Genomic DNA, 10,916 nt, shown 5'->3' with positions numbered 1-10,916 from the left:
AGGGAATAGTACGAGACAGTATAAAACAGTATGCGTTAGGTCAGTGCCGTGATATCTGCTATAGCGTTAAATTAACCTACGGACAATAACTACGAAATTACTACTTATAAACGCAAATCTGCTTCCCCTTATAAGTATAAACCTGCTTCGCCTTATAAGCAAAGGTTGGCGATATAGCGTAAGTAAAAAGCAGTCCCGCCTTATAAGAATACTCCTATTACGCCTTAAAGATCTACTAAAAAAAGTAAGCGTATAGCAATAAACCTTTTTAGGCGAATGCAGTACGGATATAAGCCTAATTTGGGTACCTTAATAGATAAGATAGACTTAAGATAGATTAAAATGCAGATAGAGTGGCTAGCATTAATAAAGGTGGTAAAAGGTAAAGAGAATTATACTTTATAAACGAAGATATAAAAGTTTAAAGAGATTTTAGAATTAGAGTTAGAGTAAGCGTATTTAGCTAAAATAGAACCTCTAGAGGTATGGGAATATATATATTAAATCTAATAAGTATAAAGGCGTATACTTTTAGGTTATAAGGGAAGGAATAGGATTAAGAGTTATGGGGATGTCCTTAATAATTTATATAGCTATTTAGATATATTCTACTTCTAGAGCCTATAACGGCAATAATAAGTAAGGTTATTTTATATAAAGAATTAAAATAGACTTATTATGCTTTCGAGGCTATTAGAGTTGGGTTAAATAACGTTTATTTATAGTTAATATAGTATTACGTATAAGTAAACCTATATTAATTAATATTGGCCTAAGTACGTTACAATTAATCTAATAGATATATTTACTAAAACTAATTGTATAGATTTGCCCCTTAATTGCAACTTATTCTAATAAGACATTATTTATATCGCAAGACTAAACGTACTAAGAGTACCTTATAGAAACGGATAAAGGAAGCTAGTGCTATTCTAATAAGTAATACTTACATCGGCAAAATATAGTACCCTTTTAATGGCCTTAATGGTTGGTGGTTAACGCAATTGGCGCGCAGTTGAGGGCATTTAGCAACTCGACCGACTAGCCTATGTCGTGTTTTTTTAATACGTAGCCTACGCGCAACCTGCCAGCAATCTGCGTATTTGGCAACTATAATTATATTTACCTCTTTTATACTAATAATATATTTTAAATAAATAAAAGCTATTTTAAAGCTATTTATAAGGCTAGTAAAATAAATATTATTATTTTAGATAATTTAATATAATATAGCGATGGTTCTCTTCTACCTATCTACCTATTAACTTACCTACCTACCTGCATCGCCTACCTATTTGCATTACCTACCTATCTATATCTACCTATTTGTATTTGCCTACCTATCTATATCTACCTACCTATCTATATTTACCTACCCGTTAGTATCTACCTACCTATCTACATTTGCTTACCTGTCTGCATCTACCTACCTATTTATATCTACTTATCTACATCTGCCTACCTATCTATATCTGCCTACCCGTTAGCATCTACCTACCTATCTATATCTGCTTGCCTATCTACATTTACTTACCTATCTGCATCTGCCTGCCTATCTATATCTGCTTACCTGTCTGCATCTACCTACCTATCTATATCTACCTACCCGTCAGCATCTACCTGTTTGTGCCTACCTGTCTGTACTACCTTAATTTAATCGATTGATCGAATCGTTTATAGTGTTGGCTGGCTAGTCGTTGTCGTCTGGCTCTGGCGACGGTTGTCTGGTTCTGGCGACGGTCGTCTGGTTCTGGCGACGGTCGTCTGGCTCTGGCAACGGTCGTCTAGTTCTGGTAACGGTCGTCTGGTTCTGGCGACGGTTGTCTGGTTCTGGTAACGGTCGTCTGGTTCTGGCGACAGTCGTCTGGTTCTGGCGACGGTCGTCTGGTTCTGGTAACGGTCGTCTGGCTGGCGACGGTTGTCTGGTTCTGGCGATGATCGTCTGGCTCTGGCAATGGTCGTCTGGTTCTGGTAACGGTCGTCTGGCTGGCGACGGTCGTCTGGTTCTGGCGACGATCGTCTGGCTCTGGCAACGGTCGTCTGGTTCTGGTAACGGTCGTCTGGCTGGCGACGGTCGTCTGGTTCTGGTAACGGTCGTCTGGCTGGCGACGGTCGTCTGGTTCTGGTAACGGTCGTCTGGTTCTGGCGACGGTCGTCTGGTTCTGGCGACGGTCGTCTGGTTCTGGTAACGGTCGTCTGGCTGGCGACGGTCGTCTGTTTCTGGCGACGAGTCGTCTGGTTCTGGTAACGGTCGTCTGGCTGGCGACGGTCGTCTGGTTCTGGTAACGGTCGTCTGGCTGGCGACGGTCGTCTGGTTCTGGCGACGATCGTCTGGCTCTGGCAACGGTCGTCTGGTTCTGGCGACGGTCGTCTGGCTGGCGATGGTCGTCTGGTTCTGGTAACGGTCATCTGGTTCTGGCGACGGTCGTCTAGTTCTAGCAACGGTCCTCTGCTGGCTGCCGTTCTGGTGCCTCCCTAGGTAGGGAGGATATAAAGAAGGAAGGAAGGGTAAAAAATAAGGTGGCTACATAGGGTAGAGGCACGTGTAGAGGCTATCGGGAATATAGCGGGGACCCGATGCAGAGCTTCGTGTAGAGCCTCTGTACGCAGAGCTTCGCGCAGACCCTCGTGCAGAGCCTCTGTACGCAGAGCTTCGCGCAGACCCTCGCGCAGACCCTCGTGCAGAGCTTCGTGCAGAGCTTCGCGCAGAGCCTCGTGCAGAGCTTCGTGCAGAGCTTCGCGCAGAGCCTCGTGCAGAGCTTCGTGCAGAGCTTCGTGCAGAGCCTCTGTACGCAGAGCTTCGTGTAGAGCCTCGTGTAGAGCCTTATGTGAAGCTTCGTGCAGAGCTTTGTGCAGAGCCTCTATGCGCAGAGCTTCGTGCAGAGCCTCTGTACGCAGAGCTTCGTGTAGAGCTTCGTGTAGAGCCTCTATGCGCAGAGCTTCGTGCAGAGCCTCTATACGCAGAGCTTCGTGTAGAGCCTCGTGCAGAGCCTCCAAGTAATAAGACTATAAGATTGTATGAGATTGTATAAGATTGTATAAGATTATATATAATAGTTGAATATATAATATATAACTTTACCTTAATCGCACGTCAAGAAATATATAGTTAGCTTTTAAAGTTATTAAGTAGGTTAACTACGTGTTAAAGGATATGCAGTTAGCTTTTAAAGTTGTTAAGTAGGTTAACTGCATATTAAGTTAGTTAAATTGTATATTAAGTAGGTTAACTACGTGTTAAGTTAGTTAAATTGCATATTAAGTAGGTCAACTGCGTGTTAAGTTAGTTAAATTGCATATTAAGTAGGTCAACTGCGTATTAAGTTAGTTAAATTGCATATTAAGTAGGTCAACTACGTGTTAAGTTAGTTAAATTGCATATTAAGTAGGTTAATTGCGTATTAAGTTAGTTGAATTGCGTATTAAGTTAGTTAATTGCGTATTAAGTTAGTTAAATTGTGTATTAAGTTGGTTAACTGCGTGTTAAGTTAGTTAAATTGCATGTTAAGTAGGTTAACTGCGTATTATTTAACTTTTAAATATATTAAGTTAGTCAATTACGTGTTAACTGCGTGTTAAGTTAGTTAAATTGCATGTTAAGTAGGTTAACTGCGTGTCGAGTTAGTTAAATTACATATTAAGTAGGTTAACTGCGTGTTAAGTTAATTAAATTGCATGTTAAGTAGGTTAACTGCGTGTCGAGTTAGTTAAATTGTATGTTAAGTAGGTTAACTACGTATCAAGTTGGTTAATTACGTGTTAAGTTGGTTAAATTGCATGTTAATTACGCGAAACGCGAAAACTAAAGTCTACTTAAATCTCATCCTGCGAATATTTTCCCAATGTACTATAATACTTGCTTAATCTACCTAAAATATATTATAATCGCCGCTGCCACTTATAATATCTATAAGAGAACACAATGTGGCGCGTTAACTAATGTACTGTCTTGGTTAGATAAGTATGGCCCTTATAAGAGGGATAAGGGGTAATACTATTAAAGAGTAGCTATGCCATTCGGCGAGCTTTAGGGAATCTTAAAGCTAGCGGTTTAGTCCCTAGAACAGTTATAAGGTCTTATAATTATAGAGAAAGGGAAAAAGGTAGGATTTATAAAGTTTAAGGTTACCTTATATAACGCGTTTCGCGAATTAAATAATCTATATAGCCCTATTAGTATAGCTCTAAAAGTTTTTAGTATTAAAACGTACTAGAAATCCAGTTTATCTCCTACATTTACCTACGCAATAGGATTTATTAGGCATAGAAGAGAATTTTTAAAGGGAAAGAGAATGCCTAAAGATAGGGTAGGAAGGAGAAGAAGTATAATTTTAATTATATTTGCGCTGTGCTATGCTCTTAGTTTAGAGGGCTTCTCTGGCTTAAATATACAGGTATATTCCTTATATTTCTAAATTAGGATTTGGTTTTATAGATCCCGGAATACAAAACTTATATATATATAATAGCTTAGTTTTTAAAACTGTAAAACCGGAACCGGATTTTCAAATCCTAGTTTCAAATTACCATTTAGGGTTTAATAAAATAACCCTTTTGGCAATGTAGCGTAGTATATATATAGTCGGCTAAGCGTACACAATATTATTAGCCTTAGAGTTATTACTATTATATTTTATCCTTAACCACTTTATTAAAATTACTTAGAGAAAAATTATATTATATTCACGGTGCTAAATAGACGCATTATTAGGAAGATTATAAAATCTACTACTTAAGATGAAAATCTTTAAGTTATGGCCACTAGGAAAGTATTATAGAAAAAAGCAAAAAAACTGGTTTATCTTTTCTCTTAGTATAAGGTAGACTCCTTACTAGTAGAGGAAAGAAATAAGATCTAAGTAAGCCTCTTATTAACCGCTAAATAGCACTAAAAGAACCGGTCCTTTTAGCAGCGCTAATTAGGATAATATATAGCCCTAAATCCTAGTTAATACCTCTACCTGCCTCCCCTACTACCGCATCCTCCGCTACCTTTAATAACCGTTATATAAGAACTAAAACCTTCGCCAGTTTCTCTAAGCCTACTATATAGGCCGCAAAAACTAATAAATCCGCCCTAATTTACTGAGGATAATTATAGAAGGCAGGTGCTATCCCTATATAATAAAGTATAGCCTCTTAACTCTTCTTCGCTAAAACCGCAACTAAGGCAAATCCCGTTTAAATCCGATAATAGAAACATTTCTAAAAAAGAAGAATCTTAGCTTATCTCTAGTTTGATATTTCTATTAAACTAAACTTAAAACTTTATAAGGAGAGCTTAGGGGAAATAGGCGGAATAGGTAGAATAGGCGGAATGGGTGGAATGGGTATAATGGAATAATTATATAAAATTTAAGCCTTTAACCAGATTTTAATATCTAAATATAAGGTATACTAACCGTTTATATAATACTTAAAAGCGGTTCTCTTAAAATATCTCTATAAGGCTCTTAAAGTAATATAGTACTAGGCTCCCTATTTATACAAAAGATAGGAAATAGCTAGGTACTATTTAATAAGCGGACTTAAAGGAGTAGGGTTGTAATAGGCCTAGAAGGTATTATAAGACATCTCCCAGTTTCTATTATAGCAAGGTCTTTTAACTTTAGGCGTAATTAAAAAGGGGTATATCTAAAGGTTAAAATCTTAGAAATAAGAACTAGGATACAAACTAGGATATAAACCGGGATTTAGAAAACAAGAAAAAGGAACCGGGATTCTAGAAACAAAAAAGTGGTTTTCTATAAGCGAGCGCATTAATCTTTTTAAATCTCACAGCATTTACTTTTAAGACTTCAAAAAATAGATAGTTTATTTAATACTTTATATATCCGGATTATCCATAAACTATCTCTATATTTATTATTCTCTACTTAAAGTTACCAAATAATTATAAAAGTCTATAAATTATAAGACCAACGCTATAAGAATACCTCCTATATAGTGGCTTAATCTAAGTAATAGATCTTTAGCGCTATTAGAAATTTTAGGCAAGATTAAGAATAAGCTTTAAGAACTACTAGTTAATATAACTTTACCTACACTTAAGAGAACCGCGGGGTTAGTAACTATAGGAGATAATAAAACCTTAGAGCTCTTAAAAGGGAAAGAATAGGTATTAGTAGTAGGGAGCATAACTAGGGCTGCTTTAATGGTAGAGTTTTAAGCATTTTCTATAAACTGGTCTGCCTTATCTCTAGGGTTTACGCTAAAAACTATACTGGTATGGTAATAAGACTTATGGAACGTTTGTGTATAGTAGAACTATTAAGGTTTCTTAATATCTACCTTAAAATCTATAATAAACTTACCGCTTACGTTTATGGGATTAAATTAATTAAATCCTGTATTAAAGGAGCCGTTCTTTTAGCAAGGGTTTTTAAGTTAACTTTATATTAACATATAATTAAGACTAAGGAAATTAAATTAAAGTACTATTCTAACCAATATACTAATAGAGTTAGAATTAAAGGTAAGCTATCTAGCAGCTCTAACCAAAATCTATACTACTTAATATGGTATAGTTAGTATATAGGTTGGGAATAGGCTATCTAACTAGTAAATATATTAGAGTGATATTAAATTATTTTATGCCGTAGTGCGATAGAAATAAATAGTGCTTACAAAAGTAGTAGCGGCTAAAGAGGATATAATAGCCTAAAGAAAGAATATAGTTTTAGGTAAAAACGTAAAATAATAAAAGGTGCGACTATTTAAGCTTATATAAAAGGTGAGAAGGGTAATAGAAAAAGACATTCTAGATTTAGATTTTATAGTGAATTTAATAAATACAAAAACGGATTTTATAGGCAAGAAAACGGATTTTATAAATAGGAAAATGGATTTTATAAACAAGAAATTAAAAACTAGAATTTATACCTATATGCCCCCTAGGGGAGGTAAACGTTTATTAGCTTAAGAGTAAAGGTACCTATTTACTAAAGTACATTGTTTCGTAATAATTATTTAAGAACCTCTACCTAGCAACCTAACTTATAATTTATTCTTTAAGCAACCTATTAAGTAGGCACTTAACTTACTAAGTTAACTTTTATTTTCTTAATTATACTTTAAAGTCTATTCTAATTTCCATTTCCTAATTCTACTTTAATTTTACTCTAACCTCTATTTCTAGTTCCGCATTTTACCTATAAGAATGGCACTTTTTATATCACCCCACGATAGTATCTTATAATTGGTTAAGATAGCTACTCTTACTAATAAATTGGTAGCTAAATATAAGAAAATATCTAAAATCCGTTAACGACCTAAAGTCTCCTTAAGCTAGAAGTAAAAGTAGCTCTATAGTATAGAAAGTAATAGAAACCGATAAGGCCGGCTATAGGGTGCTAATCTGAAGTATTACCCTAGGGTACTCGGTATGACAAATATTTCGCTATAGCTATAAGTTAGCTAGGTAATTAGATAAAAATTAGAGGAGACTAAATAGGAGGGATCCGGGGGGTAGTCAGAGGAGGAGGAGGGGGGAGGAGGGGAGGAGGAGGGGGAGAGAGGAAGAGGAGGAGGAGGAGGAAGAATAGGCTAAGCCTAAGAAGAAAGAAAAGGGTAAGGCTAAGGAGAAAGAATAGGCTAAGCCTAAGGGGAAAGAATAGGCTAAGCTTAAGGGGAAAGAACAGGCTAAGCTTAAGGGGAAAAAATAGGCTAAGCCTAAGGGAAAAGAACAGGCTAAGCCTAAGGGGAAAGAATAGGGTTAAGCTAAGGGAAAAGAAGAGGGTAAGATTAAGGTTAAAGAGGAGCCTAGCGAGGGTGCTAAAGGGATAAATAGCATTCCCTACAAAAGCATAGAGAATAGTAAGAAGAACGAGCCTATTAACCTTATAGGTAAAGATAACTTAAAGAAGGACCCTAAGTATAATTAATTATTATATTATAGGCCTAGTCCAAAGAAGGTAAAGGGTATGCCTATAATAACTATTAGGTAAATTAGCGGAAGGGGTATTAAGTATATTAATAAATATAGACTAAAAAGTTATCTAAAGTATTAAATTAAGTTATCTACGGCGGATTCTTAGTATAAAAAGAATCTACTAGAAAACTAAAAAGTTAGTAACCCTTTTAATTAATATAGAGACTAATAACTAAATAATGGTAAATATAAATATATAAGGCGTTATATTAATAATATTTTTAAAGTTGCTTAGTTTATAGAGGACGCAGTTAATATAGACACTAAGTTAAATCTGCTTAATCTAGATATAAAAGGAGATAAAAGGTATAGTCCTTACTACGTCTTAATTAATTAGGATATTAACAGCAAGTTAAAGAAAAAGTAGGAGACTAAAATAACTCTATAGTTAAAATAGGAAGCGCATATTACCAACTAGGCGCTTTATAATTCTACTACTATTATAGAAGCCAGATTCTCTAAGTTTATGCTAGGTAAAGAGCTAAAAAGAAGTAGATCTCCTTCTATTAGGCTTACTGCGGGAATAGCCTATATATTCTATAATTAGTTATTTAGGGGATTACCTGCTCTAACAGCCCGTTTATTACCTACTCGCGTAGGCCGATTATTATCCGCTTGTATAGGCCGGTAATTACCTACCGTAGACTAGGCCGTTAACAAAGATTCTATATTTAAGAAATTTAAAAAAGATTACTTTATAATAATAGGAGTTAGCAATTTCTATAAACTTAGTCCTTAGAAAAGAGGGGAATACCTAGTAGTATAGAACATAAATAAGATAAGCTTAAGTTTTTAGGGTTTAGGTTAAGTAACTAAGTTAATTACGCTGCGCAGTCATCTATACTTTATTATTACTTTTATTTAATTATTACTAATTCTTATTTTTACGTTAAGTTTATTAATTTTTATATAACCTACATATTATATTAGTTAAGTAATTAATAATCCTTATTTTATGGCTTTTATATAATCTAAGGTCGTGTTTATACCTTTATTAAAAACCTTCCTAATATTCTAAAAATAAGGAATTAAAGAGGTTTAAATACCTTCCTTTAGTTATTTTTATATAAGTCTATTTCTTAATAACCTAAAAGCCTATTATAATGCCTACCTAGGACCCTTATGGCTAAATTGCTTACAGCTTTAGAATAAATAGGTAGTATAATAAGTATTTACCAATAAGCGCACCTTAAAATGCGGCTATACCTATTTTATACCTTAAGGAGTAATTTTATAGTATAGATAGTGTCTATATAAAGCTAATAGCCTAAAGGCACGCTACTTAATCCTCTACGTCTCTTTTTTAATTTAGCGCTTTAAAGATGAATTATACTTAGAATTTAAGAATGCCTAAAGACTAAGAATGCTTGGAAAATAAAAATGCTTAGGAAATAAGAATACTTGGAAATAAGAACGCTTAGAAAATAAAAATGCTTAGAAATAAGAACGCTTAGAAATTAAGAATGCTAGACTATAGGCAAGGTATTTTATATTTTATAGTATAAGTAAAATTTTCTAAACTTTAGGGGAATATAAAGAAGACGTATAATCCAACGCTTCTATTTTTCTTACTTTAGAATTTTCCGTTACTAATGCTATATCTCTACTATAATATTTACAGTTTGCCTTATTAGATTATTAAAATAACCTCTTTTAGAGGACGTAAATTTGTTTATCCTTTAGGGCTAACGCGTTAAAAATAAAAATTAATAAGCGGTTAGACTAGCTATTATTAGTTTATAAAGGTAGAAAGTATAGAGATATAAAGTACTTAAACTATAAGCCGCTAAATCTTAGCCCTTAGGTAATTATTGTCTGTAAGTATATAAGCGTAATCTTAAGTATACTACTAGAGTATAGTAGTAATATTATTATACGCAGTATACTATACAGCGTTACCTATAGATAGTTAAGTTAACTATTATATAAAGTTTGTGCGTAGCTAAACCTTAGCATTAAGTACGTCCCGTGTTTAGTTATACAACTAGATTTTAGCTTAAAGGTTATACTACTTAAAAGAAGGAAATATTTAGATGGTTGCTAGATTTAATAAGTTATGCTTTAACTAGGATAGCCATACCTATTGGCTTTTGTGGTTATCTAGCATTAGGGGTTTAAAAGATTCTTTTAGAGTTAAGATATTTAAAGGTACTTTATCTGTAATTTTAATTAGGGCAGCCTTTAGACTTAACTCTTAACGCTAATAGGGAGGCTTAGAAACGTACTTATTAGATAACCAGCTTAGGCAAAGTAGTTAAAGATAGGGATACTTAGGTATACTTTTAGTGGGCATTAAAGGTATAGAGTTAAAAATTTGTTAAAAGCCTAATAATAGTAGGGAAGCTTACTATAAATTAAGGACTTTATCTTAAAGGCGCTTTTTTATACCTATTTAAAAGATATTAAGCTTAGCCTTAAGCGTAAATATTAAAAGTTAAAGTTTAGAAGATGGAACTGTGTTCTAATCTTAATAACTAAGCTCTAATTTACGAAAACTAAATTTAATTTCCTAATAACGGTTTCCTAGATTTTAAATTCGCACTGGCCAACTCCTATCTTATAAGGATATTTAAAATGCGCTTGCCTCTTACTATAATAGATACTTCCCCCTATAAGTAATTATGCCACTATATATAGATTCTAGTAGATATATAATTAAGAATACGTTTACCAGGCATCCTTAACTATAGAGAATACTAGACCTTAAGGAAAGTGCTCTAATAGCTTTAACAAAAGCCGCCCTTATGTAGAAAGCTAAAAGTTATACTAATATAATCCACTAATCTATTATATCTCTTAGCGTATTAATTCTAAAAGCCTTTTTAAATTAAACGAACACTGCCGCTTCCCTAGAAGTCTTAGTCGCGACATTAAATAATACTTCTAGTGTTAAACAGCTGCAAGAGCTTATTACCCTAGGCACGCTTATATAGGGTGAAACTAAATAGGTAATATATTAGCACAAGTATATCCCTGGCATAATTAT

This window comes from Cenococcum geophilum, assembly GCF_001692895.1.
Source record: "Cenococcum geophilum 1.58 unplaced genomic scaffold K441scaffold_54, whole genome shotgun sequence".
Classification (NCBI taxonomy): Eukaryota; Fungi; Ascomycota; class Dothideomycetes; order Gloniales; family Gloniaceae; genus Cenococcum; species Cenococcum geophilum.
This window is presented reverse-complemented; position numbering follows the sequence as displayed.